This window comes from Eublepharis macularius, chromosome 7, assembly GCF_028583425.1.
Source record: "Eublepharis macularius isolate TG4126 chromosome 7, MPM_Emac_v1.0, whole genome shotgun sequence".
Lineage (NCBI taxonomy): Eukaryota > Metazoa > Chordata > Lepidosauria > Squamata > Eublepharidae > Eublepharis > Eublepharis macularius.
This window is the reverse complement of record NC_072796.1, coordinates 106799157-106805757: the sequence shown is the minus strand read 5'-3', so window position 1 is coordinate 106805757 and position 6601 is coordinate 106799157. Positions and strand designations below refer to the sequence as shown.

The 6601-nt window shown below is 48.8% G+C and overlaps 1 non-coding gene across 1 annotated transcript; it reads left to right on the top strand.

The window, feature by feature from the left end:
* The first annotated feature begins 1852 nt into the window (after positions 1-1852).
* LOC129334150 (small nucleolar RNA SNORA17) lies at positions 1853-1990 on the top strand. Its single transcript, XR_008597487.1, has one exon. It is a non-coding gene; the product is annotated as a small nucleolar RNA SNORA17 (small nucleolar RNA).
* Positions 1991-6601: the final 4611 nt, after the last annotated feature.

Here is a 6601-nt window from a genome sequence, read left to right as displayed (position 1 = left end):
TTACACAGTATGAGATTAGTACAATCAGTATCAAGTACATTTAAATACAGTATCAAGGACATTTCATAAACAATACCACAGGGTAAATAGATACAAGTTTAAAAAGACATAGTATTAGCAAGAATACAATACAGAGTAGAAAAAATACTCAAGCAGAACATAATCAATTCTAGGACTAACATTAGACAACATGGAGCACTGGTGGCACATAGGAATACATATTTAAAGCAGCAGATAATATGTAAGGCAATATAGTGATGAAGTCTATGGTCCCTAACTCATTAGCAAAGCATCTTCCCTACAATACAGCCCTCTCATTTGAGTAAAAAGTCTTTTTGAATAGTTCGGTTTTGCATCGTTTATGAAAAGCCAGGAGAGCAGGGGCTCTTCTGACTTCCTCAGGCAGGTCATTCCACAGGAGAGGGGCCACCACAGAGAAAGCCCATGTACAGGCTCCTTCTGACTTCTCCTGTGTGCAGCCTGGCACCTGCAGGAGACCCTGTTCAAATGAGTGAAGCTGCCATGGAGAAACATAGGGAGGGAGGTGGTCATGTAGGTATGATAAGGCAAAAGGACACGGGGAACAGTCCCAAACTCCAAGGCAAAGGCACACTAAGGACACGCCAAAAGACCACTGCTGCAATCCAAAGCTTTATTCACAATTGCCGAGGGTCAAATAAAAAAGACAGGGGAGCGCCCACACTCTCCAGCTGCTCCCGGCGGGAGATTGGCAACGGGTTTGCCTGGCTAAATTGTCCCGTTTCGCAAGGCTCACAGCTTCATCAAAAGCCACAAATAAATTCTTAGTGTAAAGCGTATTTCTTTTACTGAAAAATAACCTGCTGGACAAGAATCAAGTTTCTTCTTAGTTTTATTCTGTTTAACTAAAACTAAGAAGAAACTTGATTCTTGTCCAGCAGGTTATTTTTCAGTAAAAGAAATACGCTTTACACTAAGAATTTATTTGTGGCTTTTGATGAAGCTGTGAGCCTTGCGAAACGGGACAATTTAGCCAGGCAAACCCGTTGCCAATCTCCCGCCGGGAGCAGCCGGAGAGTGTGGGAGCTCCCCTGTCTTTTTGATTTGACCCTCGGCAATTGTGAATAAAGCTTTGGATTGCAGCAGCGGTCTTTTGGCGTGTCCTTAGTGTGCCTTTGCCTTGGGGTCATGTAGGTATGCCAGACCAAAGCCATGAAGAATTTTCTATGTAATAACCAATACCTTGAACTGAGAACAGTAACTGATGGGTAGCCAATGGAGCAACTGTAGGATGGGAGTGATGGTGATGCTCCTGCTCGCTCCTGATAACAGTCGAGCAGCAGCATTTTGCACTAATTGGAGACTCCTAGTTAACTTAGATGGGACACCTATGTATAGAGCATTACAATAGTCAAGCCTTGATGTTACCATAGCATGGATCCAAGTGGCCAGGTCAGCCAAGTCAAGATAAGAAGCCATCTTCCAGGCTAGAGTGAAGTTGCAGTAAACATTTTTTGCCGCTGCCTTAACTTGTTTTTCTAGTAATGACTAGGGATGTGCACTTTGGTTTTCTGATTCAGGTAAAATACCCGAATTGGACCCGATCCGTAAAGATTTGGGATATCCAAATTGGGGCCAGATCCCGAATCAAAGCTTTCCAAAGCATTTGTAATGCTTTGGAAAGCTTTGGGGCTGAGTTTAAAGGGGCCCACCGCTGCTTGCAAGCAGCAGTGGGGCCCTTTAAACATCAACCCACCCCCAGCCCAGGACCCCCACCCTCCCCACCCCCCACTTACCTTGCATTCGGTGGCACCGGTGGCTCCGGGCCTCCCCGCCGCCCTGCGGGGCTGCAGAACAGCGGCGGAGGTAGAAAAGGCCCTTCCTTTCCCTCAAATGGCTGCGGTGCCGGGGTGGCCATTTGAGGGGCAGGAAGGGCCAGAGGAGGTGGCTCTGGCCTTCCCCACTGCCCTGCAGGCTCAGGAGGCAGTGTGGTGGCAGAGGAGCCTGCTGGCTCCAGGCCATCACAGCCTCATGCTGCCACTGCCGCCGCTCCAGTGATCTGCTTCCCAGCTGATGTCCCTCCCACTCTCCCTCTGGCCAGGTAAGTGGGTGGGGGTGGAGGGGTTGCCCCAGGTGGTGGGGATGGAGGGGTTGCCCCCCCTCACTTCAATATGCTCCGACTATTTACAGAGCATACTGAAGCGAGTAAAATACTGTAATTCCGAAATGGCATGCCGCTTTGGAATTATGGTGTTTCCGAATTTTTTCCCGAAACCTGAATCTTTTCGGGCTGCACACCCCTAGTAATAATGCTGGATCCAGTATAACCCCTAGGCTCTTAACCGTGTCTGCAAGGGTCAGACAAACTCCATTGAAAGTGGGGAGTACAATGTTCTTCAAGATCTCTGCTTTTCCAACAAGCATTACTTCGGTCTTGTCTGGGTTCAATTTCAATTTTTTGTTTTTCAACCGTTTCACCACAGCTGTCAGGGAGTGATCTAAGATTTCTTCTGCATCCTGCGAGATATAGAGTTGGAATAGTGAAATATAAAGTTGAGTGTCATTTGCATATTGATAACATCCAACTCTACAGCTGTGAATGAGTTCTCCTAAAGGCAGGGCCGGCGCGCCCATGGAGGCCAGGTAGGCGGTGGCCTCGGGCGCGCAGGCACTGGAGGGGCGCTGGAGGGGGTGTTGGGGGCAGAGTCACGCGCAGCGAAGCTGGCATGACAGGGCCGCCTGTAGCTACTGCTACAGCCAGCCAGCCAGCCAGCCCCTTGCTGCCGCCGCCGCCACACACCTCAGTCGGGCACAGCCTCTGTGCGCCGCTCGAGCAGCGGCTCGCGGCTTCTGCGCCCAGCTGGGGCGCGCGGCGGCGGCAGCACAGAGCTGGCTGGCTGGCTGCAGCAGCAGCTGTAGCCAGCCACGCCAGCTCAGCTGCGCGCTCCTCCGCCCCAGCCGGGCGCAGAAGCCGTGAGCTGCTGCTGGGGCGGCGCACGGGGCAGCCTCCGCGCGCCGCTACAGCAGCAGCCCGCAGCTTCTGCACTCGGCTGGGGCATGTGGCGGCGGCGGCGGCACGGGGCTGCCTGGCTGGCTACAGCTACTGCTGCAGCCAGCCACGCCAGCTCAGCTGCGCGCTCCTCCGCCCCAGCCGAATGCAGAAGCTGTGAGCTGCTGCTGGGGCAGCGCACGGAGCAGCCTCCACGCGCTGCTCCAGCAGCAGCCCGCAGCTTCTGCGCTCGGCGGTCCGCGCGCAGCCCAGCCCCCCTGTGGTGCGTGATGACGTCTGCGATGACGTCATCACGCCTCCCGTGGGGCGCGTGTGCGCCCGCCGCCGCAGGCGCTGAAACCTCTGGCGCCAGCCCTGCCTAAAGGTTTTATATAGAGGTTGAATAACATGGGAGATAAGATTGCACTCGATGGAACCCCGCAAGATAGTTCCCATTCTGGAGATAGTTGATTTCCAATGGCCACCCTTTGAGTCCGCTCCAAGTGAAATGATTTAAACTAGTCCAGGGAACATCCTTTGATGCCCACTTCTGTTTCTAAATGCCTCGACAAGATGTTTCTACTGTGTCAAAGGCTGCAGATAGATCCAATAGAAGCAATAAGGAGGCATGGCTTTTGTCTATATTCAGATGGAGATCATCCACTAATGCTACTAGTGCTGTCTCTGTCCCATGCCCTGGTCTGAAACATGACTGGATAGGGTCCAGAGTGCTATAGTTACCCAAGGAGGTCTGGTGTTGGTCAGCTACTGCTCTCTCAATCACTTTGCCCAGAAAGGGCAGATTAGAGACTTGGTGATAATTGGCCACATCATTTTTGTCTTGGGATGGTTTTTAAAGTAGTGGACAGATAACCACCTGTTTGAGTTGCCAGGGAAAGCTGCCCTGAGTTAGTGATTGATTTACAATAGATCTCAGTGGTTCACTTATGTGTTCCTTACTTGATTTTAACAGCCAGAATGGGCAAGGATTGAGCGCACAAGTAGTGGTTTTCATAGGCATCAAGATCATGTTAAGTTCTGTCATTGTGACTGGTTGAAAGCAATCCAAATGTAAGCTGGATGGTGCATTTATCATTTCTTCTATCTCGCTTGCATTGCAGCTAGCATTTAGATCAGAGTGTATTTGTACTATTTTATCAGCGAAAAACTTAGCAAAGGCCTTGCAGCTAATTTTCTGTTCTTGGGACTGTAAAGGTTCAGATTTAGGGGTTAGGAAGCGTATAGATATCTTAAACAATTGGGATGGTCGTGAACTAGCCAACACAATAGTTGCCAAAAATAACGTTTCTTTGCCACTTTCTTTTCTGCTTCATAGGTCCTCCAGTGGATTCTGTAGCATGTTCTATCTGCTTTTGTGCGAGTTTTTCACCAGCACCTTTCTAGACATCTTCCAACCCTCTTTAGGTCAGCCAGCTCCGTGGTAAACCATGGGGCTGGGGTCTTTCCCAAGGGCCGGAGCGGTCGATAAGGAGCAATGGTGTCAATAGCTTCAAGGAGCTTTGCGTTCCACACTCCTACAGCAGCTACCATGGGGCATGTGTCTGGGATTCTAAAATCCCCCAAGGCATTTTGGAATCTAGATGGATCCATGAGCCTTTGTGGGTGAATCATTTTAACTGGACCCCCTAATTTTGTGGGGAGTTGGGTCTACTTTTACTTTTGCCTGCAGCAGATGATGGTCTGACCATGGTTCAGGCCAAACTTCCAATGTTGAAACAAGGTTTCCTCTTAAAGGCTCAGTGCAAAATATTAAGTCTAAGGTGTGGCCTCTTTCATATGTAGGGCCTATCACAATTTGTACTGGAGATCTACAGAAGTTGAAGGACTCATGGAGAATGATAGCAACCCCTCCACCTCAGCTACTGTAGCGAGGTTGGTGTAGGACCATGCAGCTAGGGGAAGTTAGTTGGGACAGACACACCTTGTCTTATTCTTGCAGCCATGTCTCTGTTCGGCAAGCCACGTCAATTTTCTCTTCCTGCAATATCCCAGCAATGTATGCAGCCTTGTTCCTAACAGATTTTGTATTGCATAGGATTAGTGTAGTGGGGGGAGGGGAGCAGCTCCATGGTCAGCAGGTGGAATACTAGAGAGTTTGGATAAGCAGCAAGAATTACTGCTCAATGCTGGGTGCCTTTCCTAAGCCATGCTCTCATATCTACCAGCTCCCAATTTGCCCGACATTTCTACCAAGCAAGCAAGTAGTAAGTAAGTAGCTCAGGATTGTACCCTACAACCACATATTGGTATATCAAACATACTGGTGGTCTCAGCTCAGACAACAGCCTAGGGTTACAGTCTTCATGTATTTGCACAGGCAGTGTTGATCAGTTTTTCAAACATCTCAGAAGCAGTTTCTTCCTATCTTCTTTTGTCCTTTGACTCATTTCGCTGATGGCTGCTCCCGGGCTGCGTGCCCTGGGCTGTGCACCCCGGGCCAAGAGCCCTTGTGCTCTCGCCCTTCAGCTCTTGCCTCTCTACCCCGTGCCCCAGTGAAATAGCCCTCCTCCTAGCATGCAGTACCTGTGTGAAGAAGAGATGAGAAAGCGGGTGGAGCTAGGGTCTGTAGCCAAATGGCTTACAGCTGCAGATCAAAGGAATGTCCTGCAGGCATCTATCCAGCCCTCAGAAGGCCTCCTTGTGAGCAAAGCATTCCTCTGTCCCTTCAGCAACGTCTCCTCATAAGCAAGCAAACTTGTACTCCTTGCAGAATATTCATTCTTACCCATGGAACATTCTTGGCGGATTGTACCCTGACCACGTAAGTTTCTATACTGCCACAGTAGACTTGAAAAAAATAACCTAATATAGCTATATAGCTGCATGCAAGCATAACCATGTTTTCTTTAATAATATCAGCAGCAAATTGGCTATTTAATTTTATAGAACTCTTATTAACAGATTTTCTAGTCTAGTCTCTCTCTTTTATATTTCATACCCGAATGACGCTTCCCCATTGTCTCCATGGGTGTCTAAGGCAATATTGAAGTAATTATCCCTCTCGGAAGGAAGCCTCAGAAAACAGCCCATGCCATTCTTGCTTCCCTTCATAACTGCCCAAACACCATGAAGAAATACATTCCCTTTGCATTGCAGTTTGAGGACCAGTGCAAATATGGAGACTTCTGTCATTGCAGAGGAATGGCTAGTAAACGACAGACCTAATGATTCTGCGTAAATTTGCATTTTACACTTTCCATGCTATCAAAATATGGCTTGGTAGTCTGACTCTCTTTAAAAAAGAAGAAATGGAAAAGGAAAAAAAACCCCTCATTTTTAATAGCGCAAACCAATTAAAAGAACATCCTGCAGTTCCATATCAGAGAGAGGCTTTGTTGCAGGTTGAAAGATATCTCAGTATGTCTTCCGTGTTAGATTGTGCCAGAGGATTAAAAGGTTGCACAACAAAAATACAAGCAACTGCTGGCTTTTGGGACAACTCTGGCCTTTGAGAAATACCACCTGACCTCCCAAGTGTCAACCCTGAGATGAAATAGCAATGTGGAAGAAGTTGCTGAAGCAAAAGGATTTGTCAACAAGAGGCCATGTTGGAGAGTAGTCCGGGAGTGGGTGGGGTCCTTGACACATTTGCATCCTCCTCCCTTTGCAAAC